The 25,251-nt window shown below is 37.3% G+C and overlaps 1 protein-coding gene across 6 annotated transcripts in view; it reads right to left on the bottom strand.

The window, feature by feature from the left end:
• The window catches only part of FBXW11 (F-box and WD repeat domain containing 11), a 133,906-nt gene that overhangs the window by 47,320 nt on the left and 61,335 nt on the right, over positions 1–25,251 (bottom strand). The window lies entirely within an intron of this gene.

Genomic DNA, 25,251 nt, shown 5'->3' with positions numbered 1-25,251 from the left:
TCCAAAAGATTCTATAGATCTATTTAAGTTGTCAGTGTTTACAAGAGCTTGTTTACTGCCTATAGGGAATAAGCCTACCTCTCAAATTTTCCCTGTTTTTCCTTTATGTTCATCAAGTTGTAAAATGTTTGGGCACATATAGTATTTCCAAACACTCCATTTGAAAATACCCAACGTAGGTGGTGGCAGAAGAATCACCACTGGACACTAGTGCTCTGCAGGTCTCACAGCAGGCTCTGATCAGAGATGTAGAATGAGGGCTTCCCTAGTGGCACAGTGGTTAAGAATCTGCCTGCCAATGCAGGGGACACGGGCTCGAGCCCTGGTCCGGGAAGATCCCACTTGCCGTGGAGCAACTAAGCCCGTGCGCCGCAACTACTGAGCCTGCGCTCTAGAGCCCGCGAGCCACAACTACTGAAGCCTGCGCACCTAGAGCCTGTGCTCCACAACTAGAGAAGCCACTGCAATGAGAAGCCTGCACACCGCAACAAAGAGTAGCCCCTGCTCTCAGCAACCAGAGAAAAAACCTGCGTACAGCAGCAAAGACCCAAGGCAGCCAAAAATTAAATAAATGAATAAAATAAAATAAAATTTAAAAAAAGAGATGTAGAATGATGTAGTAGAAAAGCCAAAGGCTTTGAAACCAAAGAGAGAAGTTGGAATCCAGATTTGGTCACTCCTCTGTCTGTGTGTGTGTGAGAGAGAGAGAGAGAGAGGGAGAGAGAGAGTGAGAGAGAGAGTGAGAGAGAGAGAGACAGAGACAGAGACAGAGAGAGAGAGAGCGAGCGAGCGAGCGAGCCTGAGCAAGTTTTTCTACCCATGGACAAATACAAACCACACAAAGTTGTGGGGATTGAGACTACCAGCACAGTGCCTGGTGTATAGTGGGTATTCAAAAACTCTGTTTACGCCCTGCTTTGAAGATACTACTGTCCCCCAGGTGTTATCTTCTCATGCTTTTCTAACTTCAGACTTTGACAGAAAGACTCCAGATGGTTGCCTAACAGGGAAAACCCACTGGCTTCCTTGATAAAACCTTACAAGCCGCATAACACCGAGGTCTGCAATGGGGAAGGGGGCCAGGAGGGCAGGGCTCAATATGTTAAAGTCAACCATGAGCTAGAGAGGAAGGAAGTGTGTCCAAGTGTCCAAAGCAGGTCTAAAGTGGTGGCAGCAATAAATGATCCTGAATGGGAAAGGGGGGATGAAGAATAGAGAAACACAAGTAGTACTTCTCCCTCAAATTTTCCTTTTACTGCTATCTTGAAGGACTTAGGGATTAATAAAGCTGACAGGTTTCCTTAGGGGAATGAACAAAGTGGGAACAGTGACTCAGTATATCACCTGGATCTGACTGGTAGTTACAAAGGCATCCTTGCAATATCACAATGTCCTGGGTTCTGAGAGAGTGGCAAGAAAAAAGAATGGCTGGGAACATGGAGAGGGGAGCGTGCCAAATGGAAGAGAGACGGGAAGTAAGTGCCTGCTCCCTCGTCTCCAGGCAGCCCAGGAAATGTGTGAAGGAGGTATATGTGCAAAGGGTTTTAACTCCAAACTTTTAAAACACAGGAGTCTGAATCCACCAGAGCTATTCTGACGTAAGCTACCTCAATACTTTCCTCACTCAGGAAGGAAACAAAAAAACGTCAGAAGTTCCTGCGGACTACACAAAAAACAACCGTCTTTCCAGTAAGAAAATTTAATTCTTCCTTTCATTCCAAAACAGAGAAATGGTGTTTATTTACATAGCTGAGAAAGAAACAACCCCTCTGATAAAAATAGCAACGACTCTCTTAAGGCTTGATGAAAGTGGATAAAAACATACAATTTAGTAAAACTGTATTTAATAGAGCCCTGTGAGGGCTGGAATACATTTTTTTTTCAATTTCTCTTACAAAGCCTTCAGGAAAAGATGCCAAAGGGAAAAAGCTGCCCTCGAGCTACACTGATCAGAGGATCATTTCCAAAGAGTAATCCAGGTGACACAAGAGATGCTCAGAGGAAAAAGGGTCCTGGGGTCTAATTAAGTTTAACAAATGCTGCATGCTCACGTATGTGCTCTCCCCCGCCGCCCTTCTTCCTTTCCAACACACACACCCCCACACAACGCACTTCGTAAAGATACTAAAGGCTCCGACATCTCATAATTTAAAAAATCAGGTTAGATTAGTTTAACACAGCTACCCCTAATTTGTTGGGTATGGCCACCCCCCTTTTACACTCTCTCAATAAGAGCTCAGCACACTGGCAAACAGTGGACTAGGACAGTAGCATGGCACAATTCCTTCCTCCTCCCAATTCACTACATGAATACTGCTGGGAGACAAAGGAAATGCCCACTTTTGGTAAACACAATATATACCTCTCCTATTCCTCATCATCTTATGTGGGGATAAGAATGGGTGGCAAGCATCGAAAATTCTAAGAGCCACAGGTTTTTTTCTTAGTCACTTTGACTGGGCTTCCTGGTGGTGCAGTGCTTGAGAACCCACCTGCCAATGCAGGGGACACGGGTTCGAGCCCTGGTCCGGGAAGATCCCACATGCCGTGGTACAACTAAGCCCGTGCACCACAACTAGTGAGCCTGCGCTCTAGAGCCCGTGAGCCACAACTACTGAAGCCCACAGTCCACAACTACTAAGGCCTGTGCACCTAGAGCCCCGTGCTCCACAACAAAAGAAGCCACTGCAATGAGAAGCCTGTGCATCACAATGAAGAGTAGCCCCCGCTCGCCCCAACTAGAGAAAAGCCTGCACACAGCAACGAAGACCCAGCGCAGCCAAAAATAAATAAATAAATAATCATTTTGACTTTTATTCCTTAACGGTTTAATAGACAAAAGGTCACAAGTTCAAGGGTGAGGTAAGAAAAAACAATTAGCCTTCCTTCCAGGAGAAAAGGAAGGTGGTTTCCTACATCCAAGCTCTCAGATGAAACCATGAGGTAAGCCAATCTGAGAGGTGAAATCCTCTTTTAAGTCTCCAACACTTCTGGGAAAGGAAAGTTCTTTGAAATAGCAACCTGGCTTAATCACTTCCTACCCTCCTCCTCATCATCTCTTTCCTCCTACACCTACCAAGAAGCATCACATGCAAACAAATAAAAAACGTAGACCTTCCTACTACCAATGGAAGATACAATCTAGGAAGCAGCAGCTAGACTCTAGGGCAGATCAACCTCAGTACTAGTGACATTTGGGGCCAGATTAATTCCATGGTGTGTGGGGGGGTGGTGGTGGTGGCTGTCCTGTACAATGTAGGATGTCAGGCAGCATCCCTGGCGTTTCCCTGCTAGTTGCCAGCAGCAACCCCCTCCCCTGCCCTAACTATGATAACCAAAAATGTCTCCAGATTGCCAAATGTCAGGGGTGGGGATTGGGGGCACAGGGCAACAAAACTGCCCCCTCCACTTGAGAGCCACTGCTCTAGGGGTGTGAGCCCCTAAACTCGCTTCCTTAGGAAATTATACTAAAAAATCACCGCCATCTCAGGCCTGGCCTTTCTTTCTCTTCAGGCTTCTTTTCCTTTAACCCCTGTGACAGTATGTGATTTCTTCAAATACAGCCTGACCACACCATAGTCAAGTAGTTCATAGAGTACACAGATATCTAAATTCTGGGGTAAATCCTGCTTGCCCTTCAATGCCTATCCAGGAAAACTTGATATAAGGAGTTCTTTACTAGAGATCCATGGGCTTGGGGGTGTGGATGAGGGTGATAAATATCATGAAGTCATACACAAAAGTTAGTGTGTATACAGTCCTCCAGAAAGAAGATCCAGAGCTTTCATTAGATCTCAAAGGTGTCTCAAATGTAATAAAATAGCAAAGCATGTCTTTGACCAAATAGGCGGCCAGGGTGGATGGAGCCTAGGTATACGTGTTTTGCTTTGCTTTAATTTAAAGTTCTCCAGGTAATTTTTATGTATGTCTCTGCTTTAAAATCACTGCTATGGCAAAATGATGTGGTCCATGTAGTACCACCATCCTAAGGAAATTGCACTGATACCGTCATGACAGACTCCATCCCAATATGTGATATTTCAGAACTACCAAATACCATGAGAATCTAATGCCTGTTCCTTCTCTTATAAAGCCTTCAGAAGAAGATGCCGAAGGGAAAATGATGCTCTTAAGCTACACTGATCAGAGGATAATTTCCAAAGAGTATTCCAGGTAACACAAGAGATGTTCAGAGAAAAAAGGGTTCTGAGGTCTGAGTTTGACAAATGTGGTGCACTGCATGAGTGTTCCCCCCACTCCACTCCCAGAGGTAACGATATACTTCGTTAAGATACTAAAGGCTCTGTAACATCTCATAATTTAAAAATCAGGCTAGGTTAGTTTAACCTAGCTTTCCCAAGTTTGTTGGATATGGCCACCCCCCTTTCACACTCTCTTAATAAGAGCTCAGCACATACTGGCAAACACAGGACTAGGGCAATAGCATGGCATGATTCCTTCCCCCTCCCAATTCACCGGACAAATACTTTGGGGGGGCCGGCGGTGGGCAGGGAGGGCCAAGGAAATGCCCACTTTGGTAAACACAACATATTCCTCTCCTATTTCCCATCATCTTTCCCAGTCTGCTATATGGGGTTAGTCTGTGTAAAAGCACAGCAGGCTCTAAGCAGTGATATATCTTTGCCAGTAGGTGCCACCAACTAACACAGAATATATTTCACTTGGAAAATTCCCTAGTTTAAGAGTTATGTAAGAAGAATCAATTTCCTACTCTAAAAATCCTACAAATTCTGCATTTTGGCTTTCATGATGAGAAATGCTTATACAATGTAAGGTTTTCATATCAAAAACATCTTTACTCCTGAGAGGAAGCAAAAACAAAAACAAAAACAAAAACCTTACAAAGGATCTAGAAAACATGCGGGCACTTTGCCCTTTTCTCTTGTGTTTTTAAATGTTTGGATTTAAGAAATTAAGGATAGGGCTTCCCTGGTGGTGCAGTGGTTGAGAGTCCGCCTGCCGATGCAGGGGACGTGGGAGAGGCCACAACAGTGTGAGGCCCACGTACCGCAAAAAAAAAAAAAAAAAAAAGAAATTAAGGTTAACAGATACATTGTGCAAAATGTTATTAGATAACTTTAGTCTCTGTACTATGCTAGTTTCACACACTGTCTTTTTCTTTTTTCTTTCTTTTTTTTTTTTTTTTTTTTTTGCGGTATGCGGGCCTCTCACTGTTGTGGCCTCCCCCGCTGCGGAGCACAGGCTCCGGATGCGCAGGCTCCGGACGCGCAGGCTCAGCGGCCATGGCTCACGGGCCCAGCCGCTCCGCGGCATATGGGATCCTCCCAGACCGGGGCACGAACCCGTATCCCCTGCATCGGCAGGCGGACTCTCAACCACTTGCGCCACCAGGGAGGCCCCAACTGTCTTTTTCTTAACATTAAAAAAAATTTATTTTATTGAAGTGTAGTTGATTTACAATGTTGTGTTTTAATTTCTGCTGTACAGCAAAGTGATTCAGTTTTATATATATATATATATATATATATATATATATATATATATATATATATATATATGCATTCTTTTTCATATTCTTTTCCATTATGATTTATCACAGGATATTGAATAGAGTTCCCTGTGCTATACAATAGACACACATTGTCTTTTAATCTTCAGAAAAAATATGTAAGTAGACATTCCAATTTTACAGAAGAAACTGAGGAGCAGAGAAATAAGTAACTGGATCAGATCTAGGTCTGTTCTACTCAGAAATCTATGTACTTTCTATACAGAAGAATACAGCTCAGGTGTTTTCCAACTGCTGGTTGTAGCCTATGAAATCAATTTAATGGGCTGTAACCAGCACTTCAAAAATAAAAAGCGAAATTGAATCCAGGCATTCCCCTGCCCACAAGGGTAAGCATAACAAAAAACACACAGAAAGGCTAAAAGCAATAAGCAAAACATAACAGGAAAATTCAAATTAAAAGGAAAGCAAAAGTCATTATTGCAAGGAGAGCAATATTCAAGTCAAACCACTGAATAACATAAAGAGCTTTAAAACTCTCTAAAAAGCAAAAATCTGGGCTTCCCTGGTGGCGCAGTGGTTGAGAGTCCGCCTGCCGATGCAGGGGACACGGGTTCGTGCCCCGATCCCGGAAGATCCCACATGCCGCGGAGCGGCTGGGCCCGCGAGCCATGGCCGCGGAGCCTGTGTGTCCGGAGCCTGTGCTCCGCAACGGGAGAGGCCACAGCAGTGAGAGGCCCGCGTACAGCAAAAAAAAAAAAATAAAAAAAATAAAAAAATAAAAAGCAAAAATCTATAAAGAGGATAATGTGTGCTTTTATATACTGAATAAAATTCCACAAAGTACAAAAAAGTTAGAAATATTTTTTAAGCACCTTTTCATCTTCGACAGATCAAGCAGACCAACCAACAAACAACACTTGATTTTCCATGGAACGTTAAAAACAACAACAACAAAAAACTGATAGAGAATCCTAGGCCACAGAAGAAATCTCAAATACAGTTAGAAAGCAGGAAGAGATTATACATTTGAGAGCAGGCCAAGCAGAAAAGTCTAGATTTAGTTTACCAATTATTACTTGCATAAATTCCAAAGGTAAATACACAGAACAAGGACTGGCACAGGCAAACCAAACACCTTTGAATTGTTATTGTTAATGCCAGCTTGGCCCCCAATCTAGCCTACAATTCTTCCCCCTTAAACCCAAATCTTACCAACACGTTGTTGGGAAATGAGATCAATGGAAAGCCAGAAGCATTCATTTGGAAGAAGAAGAGACAAGCTTGTCCAAAAAAGCAGCCCCTATCTCTCATACCACTCTTGCAACTCAAGGAAGAAAGCCATGAATAAATACATCTATACATACATGACTTTTTAATACAATGACTCCGGCCACCAGTAAGCACAACTTAATCAGAAACCTTCTCCTCCTCCGCACATACACTAAAATGTAGAAACAAACTAGCTGTTTTCCTTCTACAATATAATGAAACTAAAAAGTAATAAAAAAATTTAAATCCATTGGGAGTTTGACTGAAATCACTGCAACATGCTATTTCCAATGTAGTAAATTTCCTTCCAATTTACCTAACCTGTAGTTCCACTCAAATTTTTAACAAGTATTTGGCTGCTATTAACATTACATGACAAGATAATACTAAGGTATCTGGAAGAATAAATATAGGAGAGTTTTTCTTCCTTTCCTCACCACAAATTTTTTTTTTTTTTTTTTTTTTTTTTTTTGCGGTACGCGGGCCTCTCACTGCTGGGGCCTCTCCCATTGCGGAGCACAGGCTCCGGACACGCAGGCTCAGCGGCCATGGCTCACAGGCCTAGCCGCTCTGCGGCATGTGGGATCTTCCCAGACCGGGGCACGAACCCGTGTCCCTTGCATCAGCAGGTGGACTCTCAACCACTGCGCCATCAGGAAAGCCCCACCAATTATTTTTTAAAAGAGGGGAATGCCTATGTTATTATATATTAAAATTTTTCTTAAAAGCTATAATAATTAGTGTGGTACTAACAAAGCAAGACCAATGAAACAGAACAGTAAATTGAGAAACGTTCTTTTACACTTACAATTTGTGTATGATGAAGTTAGAAGTTCAAATAGGGGAGAAAGGGATCATTTAAGAAAGAGTATTAAAAATAAAAGTTAGGGCTTCCCTGGTGGCGCAGTGGTTGAGAGTCCGCCTGCCGATGCAGGGGACACGGGTTCGTGCCCCAGTCCGGGAAGATCCCACATGCCACGGAGCGGCTGGGCCCGTGAGCCATGGCCGCTGAGCCTGCGTGTCGGAGGCTGTGCTCTGCAACGGGAGAGGCTACAACAGTGAGAGGCCCGCGTACCGCAAAAAAAAATTAAAAAATAAAAATAAAAGTTAAATGCTACCTCATGTCACATACCAATATATACTATGGATAAAAAGAACCAAGTGTCAAAAACTCTAAAACCATAAAATGACTAAAAGCAGCTACCAAACAGAAATAAAATTTAGATTTGACTAAAAAATTTTTTTAGCTTAGGAATGTTCATAATCAAATTTTAAAGACAAATACATTGGGGGAAATATTTTGACATATGATAAATAACTTACCATATGAAGATCTCTTATAAATTAGTTAGGAAACCAAAATTAATACTTTAATAGTCAAATAAGCAAAGAGTAACTACCAATACTGCAAAACAAGAAATTTAAATGGCTGTCAAAAATGAACATGTGCATAACAAAGAAGGATGTAATTTTTCACCTATCAAATTAGTAACTTTAATTTTTATATACTTTATAGGAACTGGGCTCTTTGGTAGGATTATAAATTGTTACCTTTCAGAAAATATTTATCAACATATAACTTCAAAAATTACTACATAACACTGGATATAATTTAACTTACAGCAACTTATCCTAAGGAATTGTAGACCTACACAAAATTGTAGCTACAACAATTTATAACACAGAAAAACAGAAAACAATGTAAATGTCTAACAAGAGGGTTTGGACATCATTTAAATATATGATACAACAGGAGAAAATTTAAGTTCTTTTAAAAAACTTTTCTATTGAAGCATAATACATATACATTACATACATAAATACGTATATACACACACACATATATTACACACACATAGATACATATACTCGTGTATATAAGGTCTAGATGTAAATTTTATTTCTTACTGTAAAAACACTGAAAACCCCTGGTTAAGGTATTAGAGTACAACAAATCTCATACTGCAAAACTTACCACCTTTTCAGTTTTCTTTCAGTTCTCCTAATTATATCAAACGATATTTTCATATCTCTCTAATACCTTCACTTGTCTGTTCTTAACAAAAAGAGCTGGTCTCCTGTTCAGTTTACTGTAACATACAGTATCTGGCTAGAATTTCATTATAGGTTTTGTTTTTAACGGTATTTACTTTTACAGTAACCTATCTCAGTAAGTTGCCATTATTTCATGGCAACTTACAGTGATGCATAAGTTGCAGTGATGCATAGTTCCCTCTTCTGATTTTTCAAAGAAAGCAGATTTTAAAAATATGTGAAGTAGAAAAAAAGAACAAACGCTATGCATATATCAAAAACTGTGAAGGCCGCAGTCACCTGTCTAAAACTGGTGAAATACTATCTAAAAAGAATAGTGACATGAAAAATGGTCTAAACTACATTAGATGGGAAAAAAAGCAAGTCAAAATATGTCTGTATTACCCCATCTTTACAAATAAAATTTTATCTATTTATTTATTTAGAAAAGCAACTAGATAAAGTGTGTTAAAATGCTAACAATACTATCTCTGTAATTTTTATTTTCTTTTTCCTTATATAGCCCATCTACATTTTCCTTAAAGACACATCTCTTTTTAATAACAACGAACAGTGATTTTTTCAAAATGAAACTTAAAAAAGTAAAAGATCTACATCAAGACCCCAGATATATATGCTCTAGTTTAAAGAAAGAGAAACTAGTCACTGAAACTTCCAGCAGAGTCAGACGCTGCCGCATGTCATCTGACCTCTCTATGCCTGTTTCCTGATCCATAAAACTGAAGTGAAAACAGAGCCTCCCTGACAGAAAATTTAAAAAGATAATCCTGGCACTTAATATGGGCTCCTTTAGTCAAATTTAACCTCCACAGCAGAGGTGTTTGACTGTTTTATTCATTCTGTATTCTTTTTTTAAATTATTATTAATTAATTTATTTATTTATGGCTGTGTTGGGTCTTCGTTTCTGTGCGAGGGCTTTCTCTAGTTGTGGCAAGTGGGGGCCACTCTTCATCGCGGTGCGAGGGCCTCTCACTATCGCGGCCTCTCTTGTTGCGGAGCACAGGCTCCAGACGCGCAGGCTCAGTAGTTGTGGCTCACGGGCCCAGCTGCTCCACAGCATGTGGGATCTTCCCAGACCAGGGCTCGAACCCGTGTCCCCTGCATTGGCAGGCAGATTCTCAACCACGGCGCCACCAGGGAAGCCCTCATTCTCTATTCTTTGCATTTAGAATAATTCCTGACACACTACTTAAGTACAGAAGTATAATAAATATCTACTAATAATATTATCTATAGTTATTACAATCTTCCTGTTAATTGTAAAGGCCAAAACTGTAATTTTGTTTCTGCTTACTCCTTTTCCATATTTTCCAAACTGTCTACAATGAGCAAGGATTCAAAATGTAGGGGAAGAAAAACATGCAACACCATTTCTGGTCCTCACAGAAAGTAGCAAGAAATAAAATCTATTTTCAGAAAGGCAGTCACCCTTATCACAGCCAAAGTATTCATTTACCTAGGTAAAAGAAGAACATCTCATTAATTATTTGACTGTTTAAAAAGGTCCAAAAGAAGCACAGACACAAGTCTGCTGGGGTCTCCCTAAGAAAGCAGACAAGGAGTGGCAGCACGTGCACTTAAATGCTTCCTAGGGCTTAACACTTCGGAGAGAACTTTAAAGTAAAGCTTGTAAAATGTTTCATATGCACTAAAGGAAGCCAGAAAAAGAAGGTGCTTTAGAAGTGGTAACAGAATAATGGCCAAAAGATCCTGAGTTGTGAAGAATGGCGGAAGGCGTCCGTCTGCTGAAGTGTAAAGAGCAGGCCTTCAGAGCCAGGAGTCCCCAGTGCAAATCCCAGGCTCTGCCAATTACAAACTGTGACTTCCGGTAAGTCACTTGACTTCTCTCTCAGATTCGGTTTCCTCTTTTATAGGACAGGGATAATATTGCCTATGTTGCAGGAATAGAAATAACATGTGCAAAGTACCTACAACATCACATTGCTCAGAGGGGAAAAAATAATACACCAGAAAAACATTTTTACTCTTTTGCTTCTACTGTAAATCATTTTAAAAGAAATATGAAAGCATCTATCAGTGATGTCAGGCAAAGCTAGAGAAATACCATCCCACATCAAAATCATTTCTCATATTACTGTGTTCAAGGGTAACTTAACAGACTCAGCAAAGATTTCAAACATGAAATCTACCCAAGAAATTGTAAAACAATGAATTATATTGAATATTTATAATAACAGTAGCTACCACTTATTGAATACACTTTAGAGATTATATCATTTAATGAAAACTGGGGAAAGGAAACCAAAACCACCAAAAACTTAAAAGAGTAAGAGATGATGAATTTAACACAATACCAATCAAAACTCCAGCAGGCTTTACCACCACCCCACCCCACCCCACCCCCCAGCAAAATGAGCTGATTTTAAAATTCATATGGAAATATACAGAGTGAAGGCAATCTGGAAGAACTAAGTAAGAGAATTTACACTATGAAATATCAAGATCTAAAATACAGCTATTGTAACAAAGAGAGTGTTATATAGGAATAAAAGTAGACAAATTGATCAACAGAACAAAACAGCATCCAAACTCAGATTCACACATTTGAGTTCACTTGACTGAACACTAAGGCAACACTTCAGTGCAGTGGAGAAAAAATGCTCTTTTCAATAAAAGACCGTATCAACCGGATATCCTTATATTTTGAGCCCCACTCTCTCACCAAGGGGGGAAAAAATCTATTCTAGATAGACTGCAGATCTAAATGTAAAGGGTAAGCTTTTAGAAGAAACCACAGAACATCCTCATGACCTTGGAATAGCTCAAGCTTTCTTAAACAGGACAAAGCAACTGCTAACCAGAAAGAAAAATCTGATAAATTGGATTATAATGAGGAATTTCTCTTCACTGTAAGCACAATTAAGAGACTGAAAAGAAGATTAAAATGTTCTAAAACTGATTTATACTGATGGTACAACACTGAACTGCATACTTGAAATGGATGAATTTTATGATATGCAAAATATATCTCAATTTTTTAAAGGAATTAAATTTAAAAGAAAAAAGGCAACCCACAAAGTGAGAGCTTGATTATATATCCAGAACATTACAAAACAAACAAACCCTCACTTCAAATCAATAAGGAAAGCAAACACATACACCCCCCACCCCCTAAAAAAAGGTGAAACACTTATAGGAGCACTTCACAAAAGAAAATATCTAAATTAAGTTAAAAAATGAAAATTCAACCAAAGTGCTGTCATCTGGAGACAACCATTTGCATTTTGGAACACAGGTTGAAAACTATAGATATATAAAAGAAAACTGTTTGAAGCATGCTCTCCAGTAGAGGTGCTTTTCACACGTGTCATAGATATCCTTCCATGTCACTGTAGACCTTTATTTTCATTTTTAATGCCAACAGTTTACATCATCCCATAATTTATTTACTCAATACAGGTAAGTAATGAACATTTAAACTTTTTACTGTCACATGCAACACTGCAATTAACCTTCATGCCTACTTTGAATAACTGACCCTTTCCATCAAATTCCTAGGATTGCTGAATCCATGAGAATATGTATAAATGGATGTCTGAACAGAATTTAATTTCCTTTGTTTAATCATTTCTTTTCATCAGAATATACTTCATATTACAAGTTTTAAAATCTAATGGTCAATTCTCATTGCTCACATTTCTGGACCTATCAACAAGATTAAGCATTCCCTCCTTCGTGATATACTTCAATCACCTGGCTTCCGGGACTCTGCATTCACCTAGTTCATTCACCTACCACAAGAAACGTTAAAGATTTTCAGACAGAAGAAAAATGAAACCAGAAGAAAACTTGATTCTAATGAAGGGATGCAGAGGTAAATGAAGAGAAAAATGGTAAAAATGACAGTATTTATAAAATAATTTTTTTCCTTTTTAAATTTCTTTAAAATATGATTGACTACCTGAGAAGTTCAAAATGCTGCTGAATGATATTAAACAAACCACAAATAAATGGAAAGGCATCTTTTAGCCATGAATTTCAAGACTTAATATTGTTAAGATGTCAATACTACCCAAAGCAATCTACAGATTCAGTGCAATCCCTATCAAAATTCCAACAGAGTGTTTTGCAGATATAGGAAAGCCCATTGTAAAATTCATACAGAATCTCAAGGGACCCCGAATAGCCAAAATAATCTTGAAAAACAACATTGGCGGCCTCAGATTTTCTGATTTCAAAACTTATTACAAAGCTATAGTACTCGAAACAGCATGGTACTGGCATAAAGACAGACATACAGACCAATTACAGTAGAGAGCCCAGAAATAAATCCTCACATACAAGGTCAAATGATTTTTGACAAAGGTCCCAAGATCATTCTATGGGGAAAGAACAATCTTCTCAACAAACACTATTGGAAAAACTGGATATACACATGCCAAAGAATAAAGTTAGGCCCTTACCTGGTAACATATATAAAAATTAACTCAAAATGGGTCAAAGATCCAAATGTAAGAGCTAAGACTACAAACCTCTTAGAAGAAAAGATAAAGGAAAAGCTTCATGACATTGGATTTGGCAATGATTTCTTGCACATGATACCAAAAGCACAGGCAACAAACGTAAACATATATAAATCAGACTATATCAAAATTTAAAACTGCTGTGCATCAAAGAGTACAATCAACAGAGTGAAAAGGCAACCTACGAAATGGGAAAAAATATTTGCAAGTCATATATCTGATAAGGGATTAAGATCCAGAATATATAAAGAACTCCTACAACTAAACAGCAAAAACAAACAAACAAACTGATTCAAAATGGGCAAAAGACCTGAACAGACACTTCTCCAAGAAGATATATTAATGGCCAAAAAGCTTATGAAAAGATACTCAACATCACTAATGATTAAGGAAATGCCAATCAAAACCACTATGAGATATCACCTCACACCTATCAGAATGACTACTATCAAAAAATCAGAAAATAACAAGTGTTGACAAGGATGTGGAGAAACTGGAAGCCTTGTACATTGCTGATAGGAATGTAAAATGGTATAGCTGCTATGGAAAACTGAATGGTGGTTCCTCAAAAAATTAAAAATAGAATTACCACATGATCCGGCAAGACCACTTCTGGGTCTATATCCAAAAGAATTAAAAGAAGGGTCTCAAAGAAATATTTATATACTTATATTCATATAGCAGCATTCTTCACAATAGCCAAAAGGTGGAAACAACCCAAATGTCCATTGAAGAATGAAATGCTAAACAAAATATGGTATAAATATGCAATAGAATATTATTCAGCCTTAAGAAGAAAGGAAATTCTTATACATGCTATAACATGGATGAATCTTAAGGACATTATGCTAAGTGAAATAAGTCAGTTATAAAAAGACAAATACTGTACGATTCCACTTATGTGCAGTATCTAGAGCAGTCAGATTCATAGAAACAGAAAGTAGAATGGCTGTTCCTGCTTTGCCAGGGGAAATGAGAAGTGGTTATTTAATGAATAGGAAAAAGTTCTCAAGATTGGTTGCAATGCATAACATTGTATAACATTACTGAACTATATACTTAAAAACAGTTTAAAATGGTAAAATGTATGCTGTGTGTATTTTACCACAATTTTTAAAAAACCTTTTTAATTGTTGACTGAAAATGACTTTACCAATATTTTCTTTCAGTTTTATTGAGATATAACTGACATATAGCAATGGGTAAGTTTAAGTGTATAGCATAATGATTTGACTTATATACTTCATGAAATGATTACCACGATAAGTTTAGTGAAAATCCATCACCTCATACAAAATAAAGGAAAAAAGAAAAAATAGTTTTTCCTTGTGACGAGAACTCTTAGGATTTACTCTCTTAACAACTTTCATATATAACATACAGCAGTGTTAATTATATTAATCATGTTATAATTACATTCCTAGTGCTTATTTATCTTATAACTGGCAGTTTGTACCTTTTGACCACTGGCAGTTTGTACCTTTGGACCACATTCTCCCTCTCCATACCCCTGCCTCTGGTAACCACCAATCTGATCATGTTTTCTGTAAGTTTGCTTGTTTTTAAGTATAACTGACCTACAACACTAAAAATAAATAAATAAACGGCTTCTGAAGTTATGCATTTATACACATACATATGACTCAGTAGTTAAAGCAAAAATAATAACAACATACCATGGAGTTTATAGCCTTTGTAGAAATAAAATGTAAGACAACAATAGCACCAAGGAGGGGAGGAAGGAAGCGGAAGTATTGAATATATAGATGTAAGTTCTTTCTTCCACATATGTGAAGCAGTATCTTATCATTTCAAGACAGGCTGTGACAAGTTAAAGGCATGAATTGTAAACCCCACAACAACCATGAGAAAAACAATTAAGCAAAAGAGGTTTAACTAATAAGCCAATGGTAAAGAAGAAAATGGAGTCACTCAAAAACTAAATTAGGGCTTCCCTGGTGGCGCAGTGGTTGAGAGTCCGCCTGCCGATGCAGGGGACACGGGTTCGTGCCCCGATCCCGGAAGATCCCACATGCCGCGGAGTGGCTGGGCCCGCGAGCCATGGCCGCGGAGCCTGTGTGTCCGGAGCCTGTGCTCCGCAACGGGAGAGGCCACAGCAGTGAGAGGCCCGCGTACAGCAAAAAAAAAAAAAAAAAAAAAAAAAAAAAACTAAATTAATCCAAAAGAAGGCAGAAAAAAAGTGTAAAAAGGGAATAAAGAGCAGGTGGGACAAATAGAAAACAAATAACAAGGGGGTAGATTTAACACCAAACATCTTAATAACTAGTTAAATGTAAGTGGTCAAAATACCCCAATTAAAAGACAGAGATTGTGGTATTGGAGATAATTATATGCTATCTACAAGAAACCCACTTTAAACACAAAGGAACACTGGCTAAACCTAAAAAGACAGAAAAGGATAAATAACATCCAATGACTAATCAAAGGACATCTAAAGTGGTTATGTTATTATTGGACAAAATAGACTTTAGAACAAGGAATGTAACCAGGGATGAAGGGACATATTTTCATAATGTTAAAGGGATTAATTTATTAAAACAATATAATAATCCTAAATGTATATGCCCTTGGCTAACAGTTTAAAAATACATGTTTTCTCCCATGTAGGGGAGAAAACAATAACATACTCAAAGGAGAAAAAGACAAATCCAAATTTTTATTTGGACACTTCAACACTCCTCTCTTAGTTATGCATACAACAAGTGGACAGAAAAGAGTAAAGATATGGAGGATGTGAATAACACCATCAGCTAACTTAACCTGACATTTATAGAACACTCTACCCAACAAGGGAACACATTCTTTCCAAGTACAGACCAAACATTCAACAAGATAAATGCTATTCTAGGCCATAAAACAGGTTTAAATAAATTTAAAAGGACTGAAATCATGCAAATTTTGTACTGAGATGACAAAGAATTAATCCAAAATTAATCTAATAGAAAATCCCTAAATGTTTGGAAATTAAACAATGCATTACTAAACAACACATGGATCAAAAAAGAAATCACAAGGATAATTAGAAAATACTGTGAACTAAATGAAAACGAAAACTCAACATATTAAACATTGTGGGATATAACTAAAGTGGTGCTTAGACAGACTGACAGCATTAAATGCATGTATTAGAAAAGAAAAAAATGGTCTTCAAAGCAATAATCTAAGCTTCCATCATAAAAAAACTAGAAAATTAGTAAATTAAACCCAAAATAAGCAGCAGGAAGGAAATAATAAAGATGAGATCCAAAATTAGTACACTAGAAAATAGAAAAATAAGGAAAAAACTTAGTGACACCAAAAGTCAGGTCTTTGAAACAATCAACAAAATTGACAAACTTCTAGCTAGACTGATAAGGAGAAACTTATATAAGATTCATTTCCAATCTCAGAAATAAAAGTGGGAACATGAATACAGATACTATAAACATTAAAGGAAAACAAGGGAATATTACAAATTTGTACTAATATATTCCACAACTCAGATGAGAGGGACAAAGTCCTTAAAAGATACACAAATACTCACACAAGAAGAAATGGAAAACCTCAATAGCCCTATAGCTATTAAAGAAACTGGTTTCAGTGGTGAATTTTATTTAGTATTTAAGGAAGAAATAGTATCAATTCTATATAAATTCTTCCAAAAAGCAGATGAAAAGGGAACATCCCCAAATATATTCTGAGGTCAGATTACCTTGATAACAAACATCTACCAATGATCAGTCCCTTCTATCAGGAAACTTGCACAAGCCTCTTAGACAGCCTCACCCACCAGAGGGCACACAGCAGAAGCAAGAAGAACTACAATCCTGCAGCCTGTGGAGGAAAAACCACATTCACAAAAAGACAGACCAGATGAAAAGGCAGAGGGATATGTACCAGATGAAGGAACAAGATAAAACCCTAGAAGAAAAACTAAATGAAGTGGAGATAGGCAACCTTCCAGAAAAAGAATTCAGAATAAAGATAGTGAAGATGATCCAGGACCTCAGAAAAAGAATGGAGGCAAATTGAGAAGATGCAAGAAATGTTTAACAAAGATCTAGAAGAATTAAAGAACACACAAACAAAGATGAACAATACAATAACTGATATGAGAAATACACTAGAAGGAATCAATAGCAGAATAACTGAGGCAGAAGAACGGATAAGTGACCTGGAAGACAGAATGGTGGAATTCACTGCTGTGGAACAGAATAAAGAAAAAAGAATGAAAAGAAGTGAAGACAGCCTAAGAGACCTCTGGGACAACATTAAACACAACAACATTTGCATTATAGGGGTTCCAGAAGGAGAAGAGACAGAGAAAGGACCTGAGAAAACATTTGAAGAGATTATAGTTGAAAACTTCCCTAACATGGGAAAGGAAATAGCCACCCAAGTCCAGGAAGTGCAGAGTCCCATATAGAATAAACCCAAGGAGAAACACGCTGAGACACACAGTAATCAAACTGGCAAAAATTAAAGACAAAGAAAAATTATTGAAAGCAGCAAGGGATAAATGACAAAAAACATACAAGGGAACTCCCATAAGGTTAACAGCTGATTTCTCAGCAGAAACTCTACAAGCCAGAGGGGAGTGGCATGATATATTTAAAGTGATGAAAGGGAAGAACCTACAACCAAGATTACTCCACCTGGCAAAGATCTCATTCAGATTCGATGGAGAAATCAAAAGCTTTACAGACAGGCAAAAGCTAAGAGAATTCAGCACCACCCAACCAGCTCTACAACAAATGCTAAAGGAACTTCTCTAAGTGGGAAACACAAGAGAAGAAAAGGACCTACAAAAACAAACCCAAAACAATTAAGAAAATGGGAATAGGAACATACATATCAATAATTACCTTAAATGTAAATGGATTAAATGCTCCAACCAAAAGACACAGGCTTGCTGAATGGATACAAAAACAAGACCCATATATATGCTGTCTACAAGAGACCCACTTCAGACCTAGGGACACATACAGACTGAAAGTGAGGGGATGGAAAAAGATATTCCATGCAAATGGAAATCAAAAGAAAGCTGGAGTAGCAATACTCATATCAGATAAAATAGACTTTAAAATAAAGAATGTTACAAGAGACAAAGAAGGACACTACATAATGATCAAGGGATCAGTCCAAGAAGAAGATATAACAATTATAAATATATATGCACCCAACATAGGAGCACCTCAATACATAAGGCAACTACTAACAGCTGTAAAAGAGGAAATTGAGAGTAACACAATAATAGTGGGGGACTTTAACACCTCACTTACATCAATGGACAGATCATCCAAAATGAAAATAAATAAGGAAACACAAGCTTTAAATGACACAATAGACCAGATAGATTTAATTGATATTTATAGGACATTCGATCCAAAAACAGCAGATTACACTTTCTTCTCAAGTGCTCATGGAACATTCTCCAGGATAGATCACATCTTGGGTCACAAATCAAGCCTCAGTAAATTTAAGAAAACTGAAATCATATCAAGCATCTTTTCTGACCACAACGTTATGAGATTAGAAATGAATTACAGAGAAAAAAACGTAAAAAACACAAACACATGGAGGCTAAACAATACGTTACTAAATAACCAAGAGATCACTGAAGAAATCAAAGAGGGAATCAAAAAATACCTAGAAACAAATGACAACGAAAACACAATGATCCAAAACCTATGGGATGCGGCAAAAGCAGTTCTAAGAGGGAATTTTATAGCTATACAAGCCTACCTCAAGAAACAAGAAAAATCTCAAATAAACAATCTAACCTTACACCTAAAGGAACGAGAGAAAGAAGAACAAGCAAAACACAAAGTTAGCAGAAGGAAATAAATCATAAAGATCAGAGCAGAAATAAATGAAATAGAAACAAAGAAAACAATGGCAAAGATCAATAAAACTAAAAGCTGGTTCTTTGAGAAGATAAACAAAATTGATAAACTATTAGCCAGACTCAACAAGAAAAAGAGGAAGAGGACTTAAATCAATAAAATTAGAAATGAAAAAGGAGAAGTTACAACAGACACCGCAGAAATACAAAGCATCCTAAGAGACTACTACAAGCAACTCTATGCCAATAAAATGGACAACCTGGAAGAAATGGACAAATTCTTAGAAAGGTATAACCTTCCAAGACGGAACCAGGAAGAAATAGAAAATATGAACAGACCAATCATAAATAATGAAATTGAAACTGTGATTAAAAATCTTCCAACAAACAGAAGTCCAGGACCAGATGGCTTCACAGGTGAATCTATCAAACATTTAGAGAAGAGCTAACACCCATCCTTCTCAAACTCTTCCAAAAAAATGCAGAGGAAGGAACACTCCCAAACTCATTCTATGAGGCCACCATCACCCTGCTACCAAAACCAAAGATACTACAAAAAAAAGATTACAGACCAATATCACTGATGAATATTGATGCAAAAATCCTTCACAAAATACTAGCAAACAGAATCCAACAACACATTAAAGGGATCATACAGCATGATGAAGTGAGATTTATCCCAGGAATGCAAGGATTCTTCAATATACACAAATCAATCAATGTGATACACTATATTAACAAATCGAAGAAGAAAAACCATATGATCATCTCAATAGGTGGAGAAAAAGCTTTTGACAAAATTCAACACCTATGATAAAAACTCTCCAGAAAGTGGGCATAGAGGGAACCTACCTCAACACAATAAAGGCCATATACAACAAACCCACAGCAAACATCATTTTCAATGGTGAAAAACTGAAACCATTTCCTCTAAGATCAGGAACAAAACAAGGATGTCCACTCTCACCAATATTATTCAACATAGTTTTGGAAGTCCTAGCCACGGCAATCAGAGAAGAAAAGGAAATAAATGGACTACAAATTGGAAAAGAAGAAGTAAAACTGTCACTGTTTGCGGATGACATGATACTATACACAGAGAATCCTGAAGATGCCACCACTAGAGCTCATCAATGAATTTGGTAAAGTTGCAGAATACAATATTATGCACAGAAATCTCTTGCATTCCTATACACTAATGATGAAAAATCTGAAAGAGAAATTAAGGAAACACTCCCACTTACCACTGCAACAAAAAGAATAAAATAGCTAGGAATAAATCTACCTAGGAAGACAAAAGACCTGTATGCAGAAAACTATAAGACACTGATGAAAGAAATTAAAGATGATACAAACAGATGGAGAGATATACCAAGTTCTTGGATTGGAAGAATCAATATTGTGGAAATGACTGTACTACCCAAAGCAATCTACAGATTCAATGCAATCTCTATCAAATTACCAATGGCATTTTTTACAGAACTAGAATAAAAAATCTTAAAATTTGTATGGAGATACAAAAGACCCTGAATAGCCAAAGTGGTCTTGAGGGAAAAAAATGGAGCTGGAGGAATCAGACTCCCTGACTTCAGACTATACTACGAAGCTACAGTAATCAAGACAATATGGTACTGGCACAAAAACAGAAACATAGATCAATGAAACAGGATAGAAAGCCCAGAGATAAATCCACACACCTATGGTCAACTAATCTATGACAAAGGAGGCAAGGATATACAATGGAGAAAAGACAGTCTCTTCAATAAGTGGTGCTGGGAAAACTGGACAGCTACATGTTAAAGGATGGAATTAGAACACTCCCTAACACCATGCACAAAAATAAACTCAAAATGGATTAGAGACCTAAATGTAAGACAAGATACTATAAAACTCTTAGAGGAAAACATAGGAAGAACACTCTTCGACATAAATCACAGCAAGATCTTTTTTGATCCACCTCCTAGAGTAATGGAAATAAAAACAAAAATTAACAAATGGGACCTAAGGAAATTTCAAAGCTTTTGCACAGCAAAGGAAACCATAAACAAGACCAAAAGACAACCCTCAGAATGGGAGAAAATATTTGCAAATGAAGCAACTGACAAAGGATTAATCTCCAAAATTTATAAGCAGCTCATGCAGCTCAATAGCAAAAAAAAAAAACAACCCAATCCAAAAATGGGCAGAAGACCTAAATAGACATTTCTCCAAAGAAGATATACAGATGGCCAAGAAGCACATGAAAAGCTGCTCAACACCACTAATTATTAGAGAAATGCAAATCAAAACTACAGTGAGGTATCACCTCACACCAGTTAGAATGGGCTTCATCAGAAAATCTACAAATAAGAAATGCTGGAGAGGGTGTGGAGAAAAGGGAACCCTCTTGCATTGTTGGTGGGAATGTAAATTGATACAGTCACTATGGAGAACAGTATGGAGGTTCCTTAAAAAAACTAAACATAGAATTACCATATGACCCACCAATCCCACTACTGGGCATATACCCAGGGAAAACCATAATTCAAAAAGACACATGCACCCCAATGTTCATTGCAGCACTATTTACAATAGCCACGTCATGGAAGCAACCTAAATGCCCATCGACAGTCGAATGGATAAAGAAGGTGTGGTACATATATACAATGGAATATTACTCAGCCATAAAATGGAACGAAATGGGGTCATTTGTAGAGAGGTGGATGGATCTAGAGACTGTCATACAGAGTGAAGTAAGTCAGAAAGAGAAAAACAAATATCGTATATTAATGCATACATGTGGAATCTAGAAAAATGGTAGAGATGAACCGATTTGCAGCAGCAACTGAGACACAGATGTAGAGAACAAACGTATGGACACCAAGGGGGGAAAGCGGTGGGGGGGGTGGTGGTGTGATGAATTGGGAGATTGGGATTGACATGTATACACTGATGTGTATAAAATGGATGACTAATAAGAACCTGTATAAGAAAATAAATAAAATTCAAAAAAAATCTATCAATATCACACACACACAGAAGAAAGACCAGTACATGATTGTTGTAGATATTATATACTACATTCATCTGAACTAGAAATTTAAATTGGTGAATTTTATTATATATAAACTACACATCAAAAAAGTTAACTTTTTAAAAAATTTAAGTGCTACACAAAAACAAAAACTTTCCCACAAAGCAAACTCAAGCCCTAAATGGCTTTATTGATAAATACTATCAAACATTTAAGGAAGAAATAACAGTAGTAATCTTTCCCAAACTCTTTTTAGATATAGAGAGATTAATTCTTTTTTTTTTTTTTTTTTTTTTTTTTTTTGTGGTAAGCAGGCCTCTCACTGTTGTGGCCTCTCCCATTGTGGAGCACAGGCTCCGGACCCACAGGCTCAGCGGCCATGGCTCACGGGCCCAGCTGCTCCGCGGCATGTGGGATCTTCCCGGACCGGGGCACAAACCCCTGTCCCCTGCATCGGCAGGCAGACTCTCAACCACTGCGCCACCAGGGAAGCCCGAGATTAATTCATTTTATTAGGCTAATCATAATGCTAAAACCTGAGAAAAGACATTATCAAAAAAGGAAGTATTGACCAATTACCTTCAGGTAAAAAGGTTAAAATACCCTCAACCGAATATTAGCAAATCAAATATAAAATTATATAAAAATGATAATACATCATGATCAGTTGGGGCTTTCCCAGAATTAAAGATTAGCTGAACATTCAAGAAAATCAATGTAATACACCATATTAAGAGAATAAGAAAAGTTATATGATGATTTCAATAGATGCATTTAGGGCATATAACAAAATTCAAAATGCACTCATGATTAAAAACTCTCATGTAACTTCCTCAATGTGATAAAGGACATATATTTTTAAAACCTATAGCTAATATCATACTTAATGGTCAAAAATGAAACACTTTCCACTGTACTCAAAAACAAAAGTAGAATATCCATTGTCACACTTCTGTTCAATACAAATTTCACTAGTTATAGCCAGTGCAATAAGTCAAGAAAAAGAAATAAAAAGCATAAATATCAGAAAGCATCCAGATGGCATGACTCTCTATAGACATACAATCCAAAGAGTGTACAAAACAAAACAAGTAGAACTAATATGCAATGCTGGCAAAGTCACAGGATAAAAAAAATAAAAAGAACAAACGAAGCTACACAAAACTCAAGCCCTCAGCATAAGTAGAAGGAATAGAAAATAAGTAGAAAAAGAAATACTTAGATCCTAGGATGCCCATATGTTCCTACCATAAGCCTTCATGAAGAGCAAGGGTAGTCCAGGACAACTGTGCAAAAGAAAAAAAAGAGGAAAACAAGCAGCAGACTGAAGACTGACATAAAATCCCATTAAGTGTGAAAATACTGAGAAAGAGTTTTGATAGGTCAGAGTTGATTACAAATTTGGGACTCAAAAGAGGATTCGAGATGCAAAGAAATAGTCTTCCAGGCACCACTCTTTAAGGAAAAAGAGTGTAAAAGGAAAGGCAAATGGAGGGAGCACTTCAACTTGATAAAGAACATCTACAAAAAACCCATAGTTGACATCATACCTAATGGTAAAAAACTTGAAGTTTTCATGCTAAGGAACAATGCAAGGATGTCCCCTCTCATCACTGTTTTTCAGCATTGTAGTGGGAGTCCTAGCTAATGCAATATGACACAACAAGGAAATAAAAAGAATACATATCAGGAAGGAAGAAAACTATCTTTGTTCACAGATGCCATCATCATCTATGTAGAAAAAACAAACAAAAAAATGACCCCCAAACTCCTGGAACTAGTAATCAATTGTAGCAAGGTTGCAGGATGCAAGGTTAATATAAAGTCAATCACATTTCATATATACCAGCAATGAACAAGTGGAATTTAAAATTAAGAATACATTACCATTTACATTAGGACCCCACCAAAATGAAGTATTTAGGTATAAAGTTAACAAAATATGTGTAAGATCTATACGAGGAAAACTATAAAACTCTAATGAAAGATATTAAAGAACGAAATAAAGGATATATTCCATGTTCATAGATGGTAAGACTCATTATTGTCAAGATGTCAGTTCTTCCCACCTTGATCTAAATATTCAATGCAATCCCAATCAAAATTCCAGCAAGTTATTTTATGACTCTCAAACAAGCTAATTCTCAAGTTTATATGAAGAGATAAAAGATCTAGAATAGAGAACACAATGTTAAAGGAACAGAAGAAAGTCAAAGAACTGACACTTCCTAACTTCAGGAATTACTATAAAGTAACACTAATCAAGATAGTGTGTGGTACTGCTGAAAGAACAGACAAACAGATCAAGAAAACAGAAGAGAGAGCCCAGAAACAGACCCATATAATCAGCTGATCTTTGACAGAGAAGCAAAGGCAATACAATGGAGCAAAGATAATCTTGTCAACAAATGGTACTGGAATAACATAGGAGAAAATTTAGGTGACCTTGGGTATAGTGATGACTTTTTAGATACAACACCAAAGGCACAGTCCATGAAAGAAATAATTGATAAGCTGGACTTCAGTAAAATTAAAAACTTCTGCTCTGTGAAAGACAATATCAAAAGAGAATGAAAAAAAAAAAGAGAGAGAGAGAGAAGCCACAGACTTGAAGAAAATATTTTCAAAAGACAAATCTGATAAAGGACTGTTAGCCAAAATAATACAAAAAAAACCCTTAAAACTTAATAAGATGAACAATGCAAATTTTAAAATGGGCAAGACATGAACAGACACCTCACCAAAGAATATATACAAATGGCAGTAAGCATATGAAAAGATGTTCACATCATAGGTCATCATATATCAAATTAAAACAATGAGATACCACTACACACCTATCAGAATGGCCAAAATACAAAACATGGACAACACCAAATGCTGGTGAGGATATGGAGCCACAGGAATTCTCATTCACTACTAACGGGAATGCAAAATGGTACAGCTACTTTGGAAATTCAGCAGTTTCTTACAAAACTAAACATACTCTTATATGATCCAGCAATCACGCTTTTCGGTATTTACCCAAATAAATTGAAAACTTATGTCCACACAAAAACCTGCTCAGTGATGTTTATAGCGGCTTTATTG

The sequence above is a fragment of the Mesoplodon densirostris genome, chromosome 3 (genome assembly GCF_025265405.1).
Source record: "Mesoplodon densirostris isolate mMesDen1 chromosome 3, mMesDen1 primary haplotype, whole genome shotgun sequence".
NCBI classification, from domain to species: domain Eukaryota; kingdom Metazoa; phylum Chordata; class Mammalia; order Artiodactyla; family Ziphiidae; genus Mesoplodon; species Mesoplodon densirostris.
The sequence above is the reverse complement of the archived record's forward strand: the minus strand, read 5'-3'. Positions and strand labels throughout refer to the sequence as shown.